The sequence below is a fragment of the Limanda limanda genome, chromosome 14 (assembly GCF_963576545.1).
Source record: "Limanda limanda chromosome 14, fLimLim1.1, whole genome shotgun sequence".
Taxonomy (NCBI): Eukaryota; Metazoa; Chordata; class Actinopteri; order Pleuronectiformes; family Pleuronectidae; genus Limanda; species Limanda limanda.
The window spans coordinates 20,149,789-20,169,904 of NC_083649.1; the positions used below are offsets into that span (position 1 = coordinate 20,149,789).

At 39.9% G+C, this 20,116-nt stretch overlaps 1 long non-coding RNA gene across 1 annotated transcript; it reads left to right on the forward strand.

The window, feature by feature from the left end:
* Window positions 1-18,656: 18,656 nt before the first annotated feature.
* LOC133019191 (uncharacterized) lies at window positions 18,657-19,324 on the forward strand. The gene is made up of 3 exons (XR_009682864.1): window positions 18,657-18,770; window positions 18,890-18,983; window positions 19,075-19,324. It is a non-coding gene; the product is annotated as an uncharacterized LOC133019191 (long non-coding RNA).
* Window positions 19,325-20,116: the final 792 nt, after the last annotated feature.

Here is a 20,116-nt window from a genome sequence, read left to right on the forward strand (position 1 = left end):
GTGAGATGGAAACGTTTGTCCAAGTGGACCAACGTTCCCACTGAACGTTTCCTGATGAGACTGGGTTGGAAATAAACCTACAGCAGACTCCACTCAGTAGTAAGAACAAGATTAACAGAAGGGTAACTCCAGTCATAGATATACGGTTTGCATGTACTGACACTGGAAATACACCTATCTTGCATTGCAGTGCTGATATATTCAGTACATGCAGGAGATAACAAGTAACTCTATTATTTCTGGTGTCTTTCAATCAGACGTTGGTGCCATGATTCCAGCCTGTTGTTCCCGGTCTAATGTGATACTCACCTCCCTGTCTTCAAGTTTGATCTTCATATGCTCATCTACACCCTCCATGTGACAACGTCCACATTACTCCTTATTACACATGACTCTCCATGACTCTCCAACGTCACAACATGTCGATGCACGTCTCTGTGCACACAGCCCTGATCTGTGTTGATCATTTTTCTCTTCACATTTGCTCGTGCAGTTCCTCCAATCATATACGTGTTATCCAGATTACGCAAAAACTACTTTGCCATTGATTACCACACAACTGGGAAGGATGTGGTGTGGGTCAGGGAAGAACTCCATTCAGATAGATAGATAGATAGATAGATAGATAGATAGATAGATAGATAGATAGATAGATAGATAGATAGATAGATAGATAGATAGATAGATAGATAGATAGATAGATAGATAGATAGATAGATAGATAGATAGATAGATAGATAGATAGATAGATAGATAGATAGATAGATAGATAGATAGATAGATAGATTACTTTATTCATCCCTGAAGGGAAATGAAGTAGTCATAGCAGCTGGCTTATTTGAATACAATAAAATACAATACAATAGAATAAAATTAAAAATATTGAGGTAGAAAGAATAAAAACAGAAACACAAGATAAATAGGTAGATAAGGTGCAGTGGCAAGATGATGGTAATAGTACTGATGATATGATGGTAATGTTATTGTTAGACAGTATATATAGTATATAATATAACATAATCTATATTTATATATGATAGTAATAATTATACCAATATAATAGCAGTATATAGTAATAATGGCAGCAACAGTATATATAATAATAATAGTAAATATAATAATACTAATAATACCATGTACACATGTATAAATGTGTATATAGACTTATATATACAAAGACATGGATCTGGATAAGAGGGGGGGGGATTTCCCCCCCACTTTCTTTAACATTGCGAGATTCATATTGATTTCTCAATAATTCAGGGAGCATGATGAAATAATTCCGACATGTTCAAGTGGTTGGTATCAATGAGTGCGTACAGTTTCATACAGATCCCAATAAAAATCTGGATCTCATGAATTTCAATGGGGTTTCACAGGGGTGTAGGATTTCTTCCGCTGCTGTATGGTAACCATTGGGGCTGATATATGACTTCCACCAATATGTAGCTGAGAAACATAATGTGGCCTTAGCTTTAAGACTTGTTGTAATTTAAGGCGACTGTTGGGCCTTGACGGAGGTATGCGCTCGAGATGGAATTCGAGTTTGTCTCCGTTTTACCTTCTGCATATTTATCCTGTTCATTCAGCAGATTCTCTCTTTCGCCTTCATCACTCTCTTTATGCATCATTTATTTATTTATCCCAATTATATTATTACAAAATTAGTAACTCTGGTGAAAGCAGCCAGGCAGAAATAATAGCATATTTGTTAACATGGTTGTAATAGAAAGAGTAAATTAAATTGACTGCGCTTCTTTTATTTGTCTATGGTTATTTAATGTTGAAAACAAATTATTTTCTTTAGACCAACTGAAACAGTGAATCATCCAATAATTATCCACTTAAAAAATCCACTTATGTCTGATAAAATCTTGTCCAAAGGAAAATTATAGCAGCAATACAACTTGAAAAATAAATTACTAAGCCATTAAGTAAATGTGAGGACGTGTGGTGGAGTTGAAGTTTTAAAGGTGCGAGCGTACGTGTGCAGGTTTATGTGAATAATGAAGTAAACATCATCTTGTGTTGCTGCACTTGTACACGTTTATCTTTCACCATAAGAGAAATGGCAGCGGGTGAATAGACACAGGTCGCCCCCGGGCTCAGAAAAGATCCTCTGCAGTGCTAACTTGATTTCGACTCTTCAGTGTGTGTGTGTGTGTGTGTGTGTGTGTGTGTGTGTGTGTGTGTGTGTGTGTTTGTGTGTGTGTGTGTGTTTGTGTGTGTGTGTGTGTGTGTGTGTGTGTGTGTGTGTCTGAAATATCAGCTGTAGGAGTGTTTTGACCTAAAGCAAAAGTAGCTTTGAATGCCAAGATGCCTCACACTCTTGTTCACATACTGTTCCCTCTCTTATGACTACAAGGCTTCTCTTTCCCCCTGGAACCCTGTCAGACTGTTGGTCATAATGTATTTGTTCTTACTTAGAGGATAAATCAATGCAATTATACTTCAGAATACCATTTACAAATGTTAACTCTCAAAATCACGAGAAATATATTTAAATAAAAACATGTCCTTGTGCATTAATAATCACCGGCTTTGCAAATGGAAAAGACAAAATTATGCTATTACGTTGTCACGAGATACAGTCCACCTCAAAGCATTGACCGATCGCAGTGAGTTAGTATATTTCGTTAATGGGCGCCTGCTTTTTACGGCAACCTTTTCTGATTGCTTTCTTTGGACTCCTGCCCAAAAGGAGAAAATGAGGGGATAATCGAGCTTTATTGCTCACCATTTAACCATTGATAAGTGTTAGTTTGTTTAATGGCTTCATTTATCTCTTATTTAATTACTGCCACCATTTAAGGAAGAGGTACGGTCAAGGTGGTCCTCTCCCCTGGTTTATATTTGTCTTAGCTTTAAGCTCTTTTAACTGATGAGACTGGAGGTTTTTTCATAAAATGCTTAAAGGATGAAAGGAAATTACAAGGGCATAGTTTTTGTACTTCCAAGTAATAATCACAATGCATTTTGTGAAATTGAATTGCATCTGTTGTAGATTAATGTTTTCAATTGCGTCAGATTCACATTAAATGGAATTAAAACAGAGTTCATTCCTTGGATTTTTCACAATCACATCTGAGTCACGATCATTCAGTTTCAATTCCTCTAAACAGGTTGACTACTTGTTGCTCTTTGACGAACCAAGAAATGTGACAAAAAGAAACATCTAAAATAACAACACTGACCATGTGGAAGGCAAGTTTGGGATTGCTAAATGTATTCTAATTCCTAATCACATCCTTTTTCCTTACATAAAACAATTTGCATGTTAAAATTTATTTCGTCGGACAAATATGGTTATGAATAAACTTTTAAATTCTGCTTCATGGACAGACTGAGCAGGGAGACATGTCCTTCCAAGTTACTATCTTTGTTCGGATTAGAAGAGGAGAAACAGCTCAGAAAATGAATTAAAATCCCTTGTTGCATCAAGTTGGATAAAATACCCTTTGAAGAAGAAGAAGTTTTAACAGCAGATATACATCTTCAGTTAAACTCATTTGTTTTTAATAAATGTCCTGGGTTTGTTAAAGGTCCGCATATATGCATTTTTCAGAGAAATGGGTGCTAACACCCAAATGTAATGGTACATTTTTTAAGAAGACATAAAGCATCAGTCACATAGTAATATTAGTTCATTATACTGTAGTATAATCACACGGTAAACCCCTAAGTTAGAAAAAGTACTTTGAATTGGAAATTGAGGAAAGAAAGTTCTAAGTCACCTCTGTCATATATTTCTGGACACTACTTTGAACAATTCAAACACACCAGGACAAATGTGTGAATATGTAATGAAGCACATGTAGTAAATCATTCTAATACATGGAAGGAAATCAAATGGATGGTGATAATGACATTTGAAAGAAATAGAGATTCAAGATGATCAAACATGATTGAGAGAGAACGCAGTAGGCTAAACAAATAGGCAACTATACCCACATATTTTGGACGTGCCAAAAATGTAAGTCTTTGAGGCAATAAAGAAGTATCTTATCTCACTACAAAACGTTTTTATTGGGCTTTGAGGGAAAGGCTAAAAAATATTTAAACAGCTGCAATTGAATGCATTACAATCAAGTGGTGATAACCTAAGTAGGATGAAAACGACATGACCATAGCTAGATAATAAAAGCAATAAGATAAATATTTGTTTGATTTTTTATCCATAAATAAATGGAAAAAAAAAATGTAGTTCGTGATGACAAATTTTCTTTATTTTTTTATTTATTCATGTATTGCTACACAATAATATATGGACACAAATCTATGTAATAATCTATTTCTACATTAGTTTATTTATTTATTATTCAATAAAAAAAATGTCGATTAACATTTCAAACAAAGTTGTATATATTTATGTTTTGTTCTCTTGTTAATAGTATTGTTAAAAAAATTAATTACAGTGAATATGTTAATATTTAAGTCGCTGAAACTGAAAAAAAACTAAGTATAAAAAAAGAAAGAATAGAAGTCGACAGAATCAAGAATAACACCCATTTAAACTCACTTTTTGAAGTGGGGCTGACAGGGTAGGAGGTCCTGCAGCACCATTTGCTCTTTTCTTCCTCAGCACGCTTCCTTCAGCGTCTGCAAACTGTAACTTCTCCGCCTGTTGTGTAATCCGTAAAAATGAGAAGGAGGCTGATGTGTTCTCACTCTCTTCAACAACAAACAAACTCCTTCTGCTGTTTTTATGTTCAGCGCCGATGTTTGTGAGTTGTCATCTCCGGCTTCAGATTTATTCTCTGTGGAGAAAAAGATAAATGATAAGAACTCACAGTGGAACGTCAATGTCAATAAGATGCAAAGATTTGACCACTTCCGATGATGAAAGTGTAATGGTATTACAGACGATGATTTCATGATGTGTGACTCCCGGGCACGTAGTTACTGTTTGCCATGTGCCGCATTTCATTTTCATTTCTTTTCCACATCTCTTCTAGGTTCAAGGATTAAGTGATTTATTCTTCATTTACCAAACTTTCATTTATTCAAAATGAATTGCAATGACTGTGACTCGGTTTAATCAAAAACACTAAAAATAAACTGAACTTTCTCTTAGAGTGGTTTTCAAGCCAGTTATACAAATATAAAGTCTGCAAACTTTACAAACCAATTTCTTTCCCCTTGAATTTCCATCACATTTAACACAGTATTTCTTTCCAATAAGTCGGAGATTGAATCGCCCTGATCAGTCGCAAGGTTGATAAATCAGTGTACGTTCGCAGAAAGTGCTCAAAGCGAGTTATCAGTGTCTGATCAAATATGTTTTGACGTGAAGGATTTTCCTGCAAAGCAACTCTTCACTGAGTCTTTGCTGCTAACGCAACAAAACTCCTGCCTGACTCCTTCCTCCTCAACCTCCTGCACTCACAGGATTTTGTCACTTACTTGGAGAAGAAAATGATTAATGATGTCTGAGGTTCCCCACCACCCACCATCCCTCCTGTTTCCCCCCAGATGAGGTTGTGTAACTCCGCCAGCAGCCCCCTCCACTCGGGTCTTTCCTACACCTCCATGCTGATCAGGTATCTGTCTCACCGCGAGCATCGACGGCTTCGTGACCCGAGACAGAGCGCCATCTTCCTTTGAGTCGGTTCAACCTACTCCTCCTCGTCATGAAACGGAACCTCATCTGATCAGACATCTAAGGCCACAGAGCACTATTGCTCCTTTTACATCTACTTTGCCGCCTCAGATATTTCCTATAAAAATAATTTTCAGAATAAGCAAAATAGCAGGATCTATGTTTTACAGCTTTTATTATCACTCTGCAGCTAAATTAGAGCATGGAACATTGATGAGTAGAAACATAACCCACATTAACTGTATAATTACACTAGATAAGATAAGATAAGTCTTACAGCAAATTGGGCCTTCATCAAAAGACTTTATGAATATGCAATACTTAACAATGTAAAGCAAAAAAATAATATGGTAATAAAACTTAAGATATACAGTGTAAACTGGATTTATTAAACATATATACATATACCGTCAAATGAATTGCAAACAAGCCATTGAGTTGCACAGGCAGAATCGCAGTGGTCTACTGGGAGCAGTGCTGCCGGTACAGATTTTATATTATAATTACAAATTAGAGAAAACATTACTGAAGAATACAGTCAAGTCGTGTCTAGTCCTGAGGTTTTCCTTCTCGCACAGAACTGTTACGACTGTGCACCCCCACCCTCCCACTGACCAACGCTGAATTGGCTCCAAGATGTTGAATTATCTTCTCGCAGTTTGTTTGCAATGTACTCGTGGATGTCAGGATTACTTTAATTCACAAGAAAATCCAGAAACATCTCCTTTTCTATGATTTCTAAGCTGATTTACCGATTTTTAATTGTGAAGGAGATAAAAGGTAATGATATTGTCAGGAAAGCACTGAATAAAAAAATACTAGAACAGAGCCCGTTCTAAACCTGCCAGTTTGGAATGGGCATTTGGAATTTGTTGGACTGTGGGGAGGCTGGATGAAGATTTCTTTCAAAGACCGACTGCAGGACTGAGTCCACAGAACCCTGAAGCCAATGCTGCTCAAAGAGCTGTTCGTCTGTTTATTCAAAGTTCAGTGACGCTCGACTCAGCAGCAGAACCTGAACTGGAGGATCAGTTGTTGTTGTGAACGTTCAACCCAATGCGGCTGATGAGCCCCAGCTACTGCTGCTAACTGGTCACCTGTTATTATAATGAATGTAGCTTGTGTCCAAATCTCACCAAAGTAAAAGCTGCACTTCCTTGACCTCTTGACAACATGTGTCAAGTGCGAGGCTAAGAAGATGAACGGTTCTTGATATATGCATTCCACATACAGACGGATATTTTTGAAATTAGTAGTGAGATGCATATTATGTCTTTGTGTTACGATCTTATGTGTTATTATTTTTTTTTTAGAGTAAGTTAAACTTCATGTTACTCTATGAGATGCGGACTGTATTAAGAAGCCGGCCAAACGTCTCCTGCAGCATCTTGCCGACCCGTCAACTCTGATGTTCAGTCATTCCGATTCAATGTGCAATATGTGACATAGGCCACCAGGTCTCTTAATCAAAATAATAACCTAGGTTGATGATGTCATGGAGCAGCGTGGGATCATGGGAGTGGTTGCCTTCACCACCATTGCCCGTGAAAGTTTGTCGGAACTCAGGTGAGCAAACTGCAAATAATAAAACAACAGACTAACAAGCTGATATGACGACATTAGAGATCACATTAAACATTCCAGAAAAAGATTTTGGTTTTCTTTACGTTTGAATGATGTTTTAAACATTTTAGATAAACTAAGAACACAACTCAAGAAAATATATAACATGGGTCTAGTTGTTCTTCGACATTTTAATTAATTGTCACAAATTGTATATTTAAGTGTGAATGAACATGAAAATTTGGATGTAGCAAAATAAATCTTACCATTGAATTAGAACTGAAACTAATGCAGCATTTGCCAAATATGTATCTGTCGAGCCCACAGTGCTCCTTGCCAGTAATCTCATTACAGTATAACGTTATACATTTGGGCATAAGTGAAAGATTAAACAATCTTCCGGGCCAGGTGTCAGTGCAGCGTACCGAGTCAAATCAAACACACTCAGGGACAACGACAGAACCTGGTTAGCATGTTGACTTGTATTTCAAATGAAAAAGAACAACTTAACAGCTGTTTTACTCAGTGACAGCTAGAAACAGTTATCATCATGAAAATGATTGTGAAGCCAGACATACATTTCCCTTTTGCTGCATTCCATACAGCACATGTCTGTTTGTTGCAATAAGAAATTCTTATTCTAGAAATAAAATGGAGAAATGTCACATTGGTGACTTCTGACATCATTCCAATAATCATTAGACCAGTTGAAAAGTAAAGTCCGATGTGGTCTATCCAGCCAGTGGTTTGTGGTTTTACAAAAGAAGGTGTTAGAAATCTTCCAAAGGGGCCAAATCCTCTTCTTTCTCAACACTAAACCTCTTGGCTCAGTCATCACATCCCATAAGTCTTCCTTTCATTGCTATGACACTAGACTGACCTCTTGACTCCCAGCTTTGACACACAGGTTGGCTTGCATATCTCCAATTTTCAAGCTCAAATCTCCTGTTGGATTCCTGCCAAACACCCCCGCCCCCGATTAACCTTGACAAGACTGAGCTGCTGTTCTCCTCTCAGAAATCCTGCCCTTAACAAGACACGTCAATCACAGTGACACAGGCGCGGTCGCACTGCTGCCCGGCCCTGCGACGTTTGATTCCACTCAACCGACTGCTGCAGCTGCTAATGCCGATTTGCTCCATGTGTAAAAATCTGCTGACTCAGACCCAGTTGTTGGCGAAAACAGTCTTGGTCTCCCATCTGGAACGCAGCATCGCCGATCTGGACGAGCAACCTGACAATATGTGCAACAACACAATGTTTGGTCTTCTTCTTACAGATGTGCCGTCTTCATCGAATCGCTCGCGTCACATTCACCAGCGCAGACTTTGAATACCGGATACCAGTCATTTTATCATGTTTTACTCTCTAGCTCACCTGATAATATGCAAACATTTTGGGAAAATTCTTAAATCGCTTTTGTGCCAAGACTTAGATGAGAGGATCAGTTACACTCTTATATCTGTAAAGTAAACATGACAATGCAGCTAGTTTCATAAGCTGAGCATTAAGGCTGCGAGCAGGGACAACGCTAAACCTGCTTTAGAGGTGCAGTTATGCATTTAACAACATTGCAAATTACATAATATATCTTGTTTGTTTTAACCAGGTATGAGATGTATAAAGTGTCATTAGCGCAAACACAATAATTCACCATGATGGAAACCACCCAGCTGACACTCTGTGAAAGTTTAATGGAAACTGATCAAAATACCAACATTTTTTCCCTTGGAATTTGTTTTAATCCCACATGACTTTTTAGATCATCATTTCTTTCGAATTCAAAGCATAAAACTTCGAAAATTCCACCTGCAAGTTGTTAATTAACATACCATCATGAAATAGTAATTTTGTCACTTTCTGACTAATTCTGACTAATCATTAAAGCCATTTTCCGACATGAACCCTGGAGAATGTGGAACACAATGGAAAAGACGTTATCTGGAGTTTGTCTGTCGCGAATGAAAAATGCAGCTGAAGATTCTCCAGGTCGGAACAACAGGAACATATCTGCAGCGTTCAGATGAGGAGCGGTTCTACGAGGAGTTTGCAGGAGACAGAATGTACCTTATTAATTCTGCGGCGGAAATCAACCTTTTTCTTTTTTCTTTAGCTCTTCAACACTGGGGTCGGCCCTAATCACCAAAAGCTCTTGAATCTCGTCGTTTTTCAGATTTGACATCTTCATCTGCATCTTCTACTTTTATCCTGAGATATTTGTGGTGTGTTAGAAATGTCATCAACGTGTCCACTTGCTCGCAGTGAATCTTCCTGCTGTGTTCTCACATGGGCTCACTAGTGCACATAATCCGCAGTTTCTATGAGGGGACTGGAGAATCACAGGACTCATACATTTGTATTCTCAGATAGAGCCCCTCCAGACAATTTAAGTCTTTATCTGGAATATTATCTGGAAATCTGCTTTAGGGATCAGATATCAAGTGTCCATGTTAACCTTCAGGCTTTTTCTGTTGCTTTGGTGCATCCTTAACTTACTGTTTCCATATAGGTAAAGTAAAACATTCAAATTTTCCCCCCAAAAAAGTGTGTGTATGTCTTTCAAATTGTTTATGCCTCCCTGTGATTTAATGTTGATAGACAGCAAAGGTGCAGAACCTGAACTGATCTGACACACACACACACACACACACCCACACACACACACACGCACACACAGATACCCTGAGATGTGATCAGACTTTCAACGCAGCTGCACATAGTGTCTATTCAGTGACAGGGCGATGGCGGGGGGGCAGCGCAGAGCAGGACGACGAAGATGACAGATAATTTAGACAGAACCCACTAAGTGAGATGATTTCACATGAGCAGTTCGCTCAGGCCTCCTCTTCATCTGTGTCTTGGAGTTATTCTCGCTCTTTCCCATCCGCTGCTCTGCTATTTCCCTTTTTCCTTTGAGGTCCATCTCAATGACAACTGAAAGAGCATTCTCTCTCCCCTCGTTAGCTGAGGAGTGCATCAGTCCTAATAAGAAAGCTTTTACACGGTTAATTAAGAGACACTGTAATGCAGTATGTAATGCTCAATTTACTCTCATCTCATTCTCCCCCTCGTCCTCTTTAATTTCATTCTGAATCAATCTGTCCGACTCTCTTTCTCCCCCCTGTTATGTGGACTTTTCTACATCAAAGCCTGCTTCTGTGCTTGTGACTGTCCAATTCGCTCAGGCCGGCTCCATTTTGAGCCTTTCCAATGGTTTCCTTTTTCTCTGAACTCTCTGATCGGCCATTTCTCTTAATTCTCGTCCTTGATGCTGCTAATTCGGGGCAGAGCAGAGGGTAGAGAAGGGAGAGGACGTGAATTGGCTGGTTGGAAGAGATATTAAGATGACAAAATGCTGGAAATATGGGGCGGAATTTACCAGAGCACAAATACTGGCAAGGGGCTAAGCCGCAAGGACTTGCCAGTGAGACTAATGTAAACATAGAGGTAATATAAAGTGGAGTGAAAGAGAAACTGAGAAAATAGATCAGGATAGCGTTGAAGGGGAATTAAATAAAAAAAAGAAGACGAAGAAAAGGTGGGGGCGCCGGGAGAAGGAAATAAACGAAGCAGCCTCTCCGAAGAGGGAGGGAGCTGAGCTTGGCGTTTTAAAGGTCCACAGGTTTGAACATTAATTAAAAGTTATCCACTGATGAATTGCCCTGTGATGAATTGTTTCCCTTACCATAAAAACTGTGTATCCCGGAGGGATTGAGGCAGGCCACTGAATCTGTCATCCGTGTTTTTCATGCTCTCTGCCTCTGACAGTAATGAGCCGGGCCAGTATGATTGGCTGTTCAGCGGCTGATTAAAAGTAGTTTCTTCTAATTCAAGGATTTACTTTGACATTTCCTACACTGGAAAGTGGATGGCTTCATAACGGTAATGAAAGTAATCATTATTTTCCTTTGCAATTCATCTCACGGTTGTTGTTTTAATTAAGAAGTGAATCGTTTCATATAAACTGCAAAGAAATCCCCACTACAAGTGCAGCAGAAAATATTTGTATATTATAATAAAACGTTTCCAAATAATAATGAGAAGCGTGGAGTGAAAGTCATCACCTGGATATGCAGCTCCTTCCAGCTTTATGGTGAACTTCAACCACTCTCATAGTGTCAAGCTCTCCATCACAGCAGGTAGATGTTATTTTTCACAGAATCAAATGGCAGGGAGACAGATGTAGTTAGGAACTTAAGACTGTACCAACTCAAGAGCCACATACGTCCATCCGAAGTCTCACATATGCCAGGTTATCAGAACCGTGATAAATTACACTTGCTCCTGCTGCAGTTATTGCTGCTCTGCAGGTGAAACAACGTGTTGTCATCCTGTTTTCATATTGACAACATACAGGTTTGATTTCATCTTAGATTTTGTTGAAAAGCCAAAATAACCAGTTGTGTAGGTGCACTTTTTGTAGACTGACAACTGATGTAAGTTTGGTCTTGTTAGTTCCCAGTTCTGCGCCATTTAAAATGTTTAAACTAAGCTCTCAGTCTATGTAGAGGAACCACATGCAGTATTCTAGTGAATTGCTGCTGCAATTGCTGCTGCTATTATGGATAAAACCATTACACCTATGAGCGTGGCCATTATTATTGTCATTATAACAGTCGGTCTGACAGTGCTTCAATACAAAAATTGTTCAATGGTTCCTGGGCTCTCTCTCCCTCTCTCTCCCTCTCTCTACCTCTCTCTCTCTCTCTCTTATCTCCATCACTCTTTCTCCTCTCTCCCCCATTTCTCTCCTTTCAACCCAACCAGTCAAGGCAGATGGCCGATCACCCGGGGTCTGGTTCTGCTACAGGTTTTCTTCCTGTCAAAAGGGAGTTTTTCTTCCCCGACTGTCGCCAAGTGTTTGCTCATGATGGAAGCTGTTGGGGTTGTTTGTTTACAACGATAAAAATTGTTTTAATTCTGGCACACGTGAAACATGGGCTTTTGTTGCTTGAATAATAGACTTTCAGTGAGTCATTTCCTATCGAAATTGTTTCAAATAATTATTCTCTCAGCTAATTGAATAGTCAACTGTTCTTTTCAGAATTCTTTCATGTGTTTGCTGCAGGAGACAGATCTCCTGTGACAACTTTTTTTTCCTCAGCAGACTTCGAATGCAACATGAATTTAAATCAAAGTCTCTTCGCCCTTGTCATGCAAACATATGATTTCCCGGCACCTCACCATTCTTCGGTGCAGACAAACCTCACCATCTGAGGGATATTCGCAAATGCTCAAAGCAAGCAAATGATGCATATTGCAAACGTGCGTACACAAGCCACATGGATGCCATTATGTGACGCAGAGTGCGAGACAAATTGCAGAGTTGCAGGCCGAAATGGTTCAAGGCCTTGGCTGAGTCTGACAAATTCTGCCCGCTGAGCTCCACTAATCACTGCAGCCTGTCACAGGCACGGCCCTCTTTCCCCAGAGAGCCGGCGATCACGCTCCTGCTCTCAGGGTAGCCACTGGCTGACCCCACATAACACACACTGACGGACACACCCATGCAGCCGCCGCAACACAGACACAAACACACTCAAATACGCACTCTTTATGCAGGAATTCACTGATTGTCAAAGGAATCATGATATAAATACAGTTCCATCTGCTTCCTGGTACAGAACAAAAAATATCAATTTTTCCTGTCTCCTGTGTTTTATGTGAGTCGTGTGTAGCCATAAACTGCATACTACAGCACAAAAAAACTCCATATATAACATTCTTAATTGTTATTCTAGTTCACCCCCATCTCCAACATACACATAAACACACTTGGTGCACTCGTTTGTAAGCTGTATCGGTGTAATTGGTGCAATGACTGGAAATAAACAGGCAATTTAAGTGCTGGACACCTCACTGCTCTCTCCTCTCTCCACCCCTCCGTCTCCCACCTCCAGGATTCTTCTCCATCCCCTCACACACACTCACGCATACATCGTGGACTCTCTCACAATCAAACAAGGTGGAATAAGGGACAAGGTCAACGTGCTGGCGGAGAGGAAATTAGGCAGAATAAGAACAGAGGGGGGACAGAGGGGGGACAGAGGGCACGCAGAAAACACAGGCTGTTCTCACAGATGACTCACGTCTGGATCAGCCTGTTTAATGACAAATTTACAGCTCCATGAAAGAGAGCGATAGACCATGGTGTCACCCACCAAACTACCTTTTTAATCATTTTCAGATTTTTAAAGCTTTGACCAACACATTCGTGATGTTTCGAGGCAGGGAGCGCCCTCCAAAAACGCTTCCGCTAAAGAGCCCTCACCGTTTGCGTGATGGGTCGCCCTCGCTCGACCACACAGCCGAGTGGACAGCGTTGCGACCTCTCCTGCCTGCAGCGAGCGTGGACCAGAAAAGACAGAAATAGCCCCGGCTGATCCAGCCAGCCGCGTCAATCTGACCAGGCTGCAACGCGGAGCAACAGCCTTTATCTTTTGACCGTTCCACACGTGTGAATTCACATCGTTGCTCTGTGTAAATACACGGCGTCTTTACGCTGACCCACAACATCACTAATTATTGAGAAGCTACAAGACAAAATATGTAGCTGCTTGTCCTTTTTTTTTCTGCACATGCAACTCCCACTTGGTCCCGTTTGCATCAGCTGGGAACTGTGGTGATGCATGAATATTAAAAGGCTGCAGCCAATTGTGTATGCTAGAGAGTTAATAATAAACGAGGTCTGATAATTTAATAGGCCTGCATGTTGACATATCCCATGGGTCGCCATACTGTCTGTACGAGAGGTAATAGGAAATAAGAGAGAGGCATAGTATGATAAAGCAGGAACTGACAAATGGAGGGCAGTAGAAGCCAAGAAGAGGAGACAAAGAGTTACGGTTTCCTCCGCTTTCTTTGGTCTTCCTCCATCCTTAAGAATCCTTAGAAAAGGATATTTTTTATGTGCAAAATCGCTAAAACTCTAAATTTATTAAATTGAAAAAAGCTGTGCGAGAAACGTCCATTTTGGAGGTTTTGTCGTCTTTTGCTTCACTTGGATTTACACTGCACAAAGTGAGTTCTTGAAGGAACCAGTGGAGAAACATAATGGGAGCGAGTGGACAATGCTAGTTCGCAGCAGCTAGACTGACTTAATAATCTCTAGAATTCAACATTTTGCCCTGTTATGCCTCCTGGAGGACGACCGGCTTTTTGATCCCTACCATTAAACCCGTTGGCCTCCGTAACCACCATTAGGTTTCTGGAGGGATAAGAATGCTCTCTCTAATGACCCTTGACCTCAGCACTGCCGCTCTGCCATATTTTCCGGACTGATGACATTTGCTCTCCCGCTGAGAAAAATACAGTTGTTATCTTACAAAACCATATGTCCTTGACTGGAGCATCTCAACCTTTAGTTGTGGGCAAACATCAAATTGTTTCTTCTTTTTTTTTAGCTTTTATTATTTACTCACGCCATAACGTGAAGGTGGTCTTGTTAGCCACATCACAATAATGTTATAGATGCCCAAACAGAGTTCAAATCTACTCTGCTGTAATGGTGTGACTTGTAGGTAATAGTGTTGTTAATGTCATTGTTTTCAATGCACCAGCATTTAAGTCTAAAAAGCTGAGTCATACATGTTTTGCATTGAGTCTTGATTGTTTTTTCTGATGGAAATTATATTGTTTTTAGTGTTTTCCCTTTTAAATTACACTCACTAGTTTCAATAGACTGACTCGTGTAACTCGTTTCATTATTTATTCCACCTATCCCAAAGCATTTGTTCAATATTAATTCCCATATGATATTTGGAGGCCCCCAAATCAAGCTGGCAACACAATATTGACTTCTGATCCCCTTTTTAAGTGGATAGGGGAAACTGTTAGCAAACTTGTGCTTATTGACACATCCAGCAGCGACAAACCAACCATGCATTTGCAAGTCCAATATTCAAATGTCCACCAGTGGAGCTTAATGCTCCACTGGGTTCACCAGATAGTCGTTACAACTGTTTGTCTGTCCTTCCCGGTGGAGTTTTAGAGCTTGCTAGCTGTGAGCAAGCGCCTTTTTCGGCCAAAAACAATGCAATCAGAACAATGACGGAAAACAATAACGTTACAGGCAAGAAACCAAAACAAGGGTCTGAAAAATGCAAAAACAAACTCTGCGGATTCCAGGAGAACAACAGGGTTGATTATGTTTGTCTCATCTCTTTCAGTTTTGTATTATTTAGTCTTTTCTTTGTTTACCTGCTGTCAGGGTTTCCTCTTTGCAAATGTATGAGACTGACGATGCTGCTTCCTCGGTTGCTGTTATTTAGTCCATGGGCCCAGACCTGAAATTTCACATATCGGTACCATCTGGGTGGGCAAATTCTAGTTGCCATTTTGTAATTGTTATCCATCCCTAGATTATGTTTTGATGCGATAACCCTTTCAGAGTGGCAGCTTATTAGTGGTTATTACCTCTTGAACAGAGAGGCCCCTATCGGGCTAACACGGAAAGATGAATTCTCCAGTCATCATGTATAACTGTACCATTATACTATTATCTTGTCTCCATTGAAATAAACCCCACCAATAAATACTTTTAATGGCCTATGTACTGGAACAAGTCACATTATCAATTTTATAAGGATATATTGTCTACTTTTGCGAAATTTGCAGTTTCAAATAATAGTATTTAGTGATTTTTTTCTTCAAATACTATATTAAGTTAAATTTAACTAAATAACAATTCTCATGTGCTATGCAACAACAATACTGATGGCTTGAATAGTAGTACTATTTTACAACTGTACATAACGGGAAATATTAGGTCCACACCATCAATCTAGGACTCAGTCACCCTTACCATCATCTGAGTCAGTTAACTCGACAATGGGTTCTTCCTTACTGGGTTGATTAGATCAGGTTTGCAGTTTGCACATATCTGTGCACTTCAGGCCATTGGTGAGACATGTGCACTCTGGCAGTTTGCATGACCTTGTGCAATTGCAGGTGAGCAACTGCAACACTGCATCGGGGGCTGGTGAGCCACTCATCCACTCAATAGCCAGCTTCCCATCATCGTCTGTGGTCCACCCAGTATCCTCTGGTCGAGTTTGCTGTAAAGTCTGCCACGATTCTAGATCCTGGGGTGACACTAGGTTGAAGTCATCACTGGAGCAATGGATGATGCACGTCATTCCTGCCTGCTTCTTAGGCACATTGCTGGTTTCTTCCATCATTCCTTCAGGACTGGAACTTACATTTTCTTTTGTCTTCTGTTTAAAGCTGAAAAAAAATGCTCAACTGCCCACAATTGTGGTCAACCGAATACAACAATGTACATAAGTGTATATCAAGGCTGATCTTGGTGCCATCTAAGAATCAGATTTTCAAGTGATAACAACAAAACGTGTACGAAAAATCAAACTTAATTTTTCCAATAGTTGCAACATTTGACTTTTACAAATAATTCACAAATAATTTAGTTAATGACCAAAATGATATCACTGTTTAGATTATATTAGCACGTTAGAGATTTGGGGAAATTTTGCTCAAGTGCTGATCAGGACTGAAACTTACATTTTCTTTTTTCTTCTGTTAAAAGCTGAAAGTAAATGCACAGCTGGGCGTGATTATGGTCAACCGAATACAACAATGTACATAAGTGTATATCAAGGCTGATCTTGGTGCCATCTAAGAATCAGATTTTCAAGTGATAACATCAAAACATGTATGAAAAATCTAAATTTATTCTTTTCAATAGTTGCAACATTTGACTTTAGTTAATGACCAAAATTATATCACTGTTAAGATGATATTAACACGTTGCGATTTGGGCACATTTCGCTAAAGCACTGATCAGTGAAGACGGTAATATAACCCTAAAATATGAAAAGCTGCTTTTGTGCAAGGGTTATCATATATTAATAGACTTACACTGCATGAAAAGAAGCGTTTGTGTCAATCTGTGTCGCAGAGAAGTGTTGGCACATCCTTCGGTTAACGACTTTCACACGTATCTGCAGGCAGCAAAGGAAACGCTCAGGGTTCCTGCAGTTGTCAAGCCTGTGAGCTGTTGAGATTTGACCCCCCCTGCTCCAACTCCTAGAGGACGCTTTCACATGCAAATGACAATGCTCTGAGCTTCACAAATGCAAATCAGTTTCCCTGAGAGCAGATAACACCAATGTGTAAGAGGCACCAACAAACTATCTGGCTGAGTAAACCAGGCTTAAAATAAATATTAAACCTGAAATTTTAAATTGTTCTTAAGTAAGTAAGTGTGCTATAATGAATTATATTGTATACCACGAACAAAGGTCAATGCAGTCAAAAGAAATGAAACAATGCACTTTATTTCAAATTTTTATTGTCATCCAATCCTAAATCTCAACAACTGTACAGAGTGGCATGATTTCAGTCACTTTTTCAATTGTGCTGGTTAAATGCACAGAGGATTTGTTAACCACACCTCTACCAGCAAATAAATGATGCTGGGTATGATCATCTGTGTCCTGTAAGCTCCAAACTTCTACTGGCTTTCCATAAAAATATCTGTCCTCCCAAAATACTGGCATCAAATTCACATGTCAATGGCAAACTAAGCTGTTCCATGAATTATAAATGGTACCTTTTCACCACTACTTTCAAAATTGCTATGAAACATTCATTGATTTAATGATTTAATAATAAAAATAGTAATATTTAATCCCCCATGGACTGCACAGTGACAAAACACAGCAGCCGGCTGTTTGGATACAACATACATCTCCACTCAGTTTGATTATTATTTTAAATATAAAGGAGACACAATATAGAGCTTAAATTCCTTCATAATTTGAACTTCAATTGTCTCATTGTTGTTATTAAACTTTCTCAGTATTCCATTAAAACAGTCAACACTTTTATCCAAAGCGACTTACGATAAGTGCATTCAACTATAAGGTTACGAACACAGAACAGCGTGAATCATGTGTGTAAATGTACTAAACACCACAAAAAATAAACCTGGCCTCAGTCAAATACTTATCCCATATGAATTAACCGCTGCTCACGTCACCCGCTCGCGTCATCAGCTGATGGACTCGTCCAATCAGAGCCTCGTAAACGCCGTGCAGCAGCGTCGAGTGTCCCGCAGACAGGAAGCGGGTCGTGTTTAGCTTGTCCCGTACGAGTGACTCTGTCTTCGGGGTAAATAACTTGCTGAAGTCGACACGACACTGTTCCCTGGAGGAGAAGATGAGTGCGTGTGGAGGCAGAGCCGTGGGCCCGGTGTGGACGAGTCGAGGCGGAGAAGACGGGCGCACAGTCCCTGAGTTACGGTGAGCTAGAGCCGCCATGCTAACCACTAAGCTAACTGGTACATCTGAAAGCATGTCCGCCACTCTTTGGGATAGCGAGAAAGTTGCTTAAATACGAATACAGCATCGAGTGCTGGAGCAGATCTAGTGCATGTGTAAATATGTATGAATTACTTAGATGTAACAGTTTGTTCTCGTTAAGTTTTTTCATCAACGTGACTTTTTTCTGTATGTTTTCACAGCCTCAGCCCCCCCCCCCCCCCCCACACACACACACACACACACGCACACACACACACAAACAAAGAGGCGTTAGGCTGAGACGCTGAAAGTCCGGATTTAAAGTGCAGAAAAGGAAGCCATTGAATGTAAGTAACTGTTTATGAATTGTTTTGGTGTTTTTTTGCTGTGGATCTTCCAACGGTGATGCAGCGCGGCTATTTCCGTTTATTAATAATAAAGTCATGTTACATGTGTTGTTTTCCAGCTGCCTGTCCATGACGTACAAAGACACACTATGAGCCAGTATGATCCGACCAGACCTTACATCAGCATTGAGGAGTTGTCGGAGAAGAAAGAGGGTAAGGTTATATTCATTAAATAATTTTCCAGTTACATGTAAAGGTGTATGTTGTAATTGAACTGTGCTAATTTTACTGAATGTGTTTACAGCTGATTGAAGCGGGACAGATGACATGGATCCATCCTTCCACAGCCAGGAGTGCACCGACCTGTGTCCCACACTTCATATAAGACTGGAAGCTACACTGATCTCACAGCTACACACCACAGACGTCTACACACTGGAGAAGAGTCCCACAAAGAAGTCATGACCCAGAGGCTGCAGAGAAACATTTCAAGCCTCATCTGAGTTTTTGTACAATATTTTTGCTGTATGTAAATAAAGCTTTCACTCCACATATACCTTGTTCACATTTGTTCCCTGTACAATATGTTCACCTATAACATCAAGCATCACATGAATGTTTAGTTTTAATTAACTGCAGTGCTTTTGGTAAAGGCTTACTTATAAATAATAATAAATATTAATATATACATTTTTATTATAAATATTGTGTGGGAGGGGCTTACCCCACGTGCGGAATGCTGTGACCCCACGTGTGCACTGCAATGACCCATAAGGTGACCAATAGCAACACTTCTACCAACCAATCACGAGTGACATTAGTTTCAAGGGTCTGTGGTTTCCTCCAATGGTGAGTAGAGAGAGGTTCTAGCCAGCGGCTGGACTCCGATTCATATGCTAATTAGATCACACGTCGCGATCGGTCCGCGAGGCTCAGCGAGCCCCCCCGCGGCTCTCTCCTTTGTTCTCCAAATCCCCCTTAAGGTCCGCAAACGCCGATAGACCCACCTTGTCTTCACTGGCGAACGCCGAGGTAACATCATGGAAACAGTTGGTTACAGCAGGGGATTAGGCCTGTCCGTAGAGGTTCACTGTGACAATAATACTGCTTTTCGTCTAGTGTTATATCAGTCCTACAAACAATTTAGTATAGGTAAAGTTTTGCCCCCTCAGATGGTACCAATATGTGGTCTGGCCCATGGACTAATTATTGGTTTGCCTTGTGCAGGGTTGTGGAGGTGGGTTCTGTTTTAATGGGAATTGGATTGCTTATGTTCTATGCTACTGATGATTGATTTATTGATTGATTGATTCATTGATTGATTTACAAATCTATGTTTGGTATGA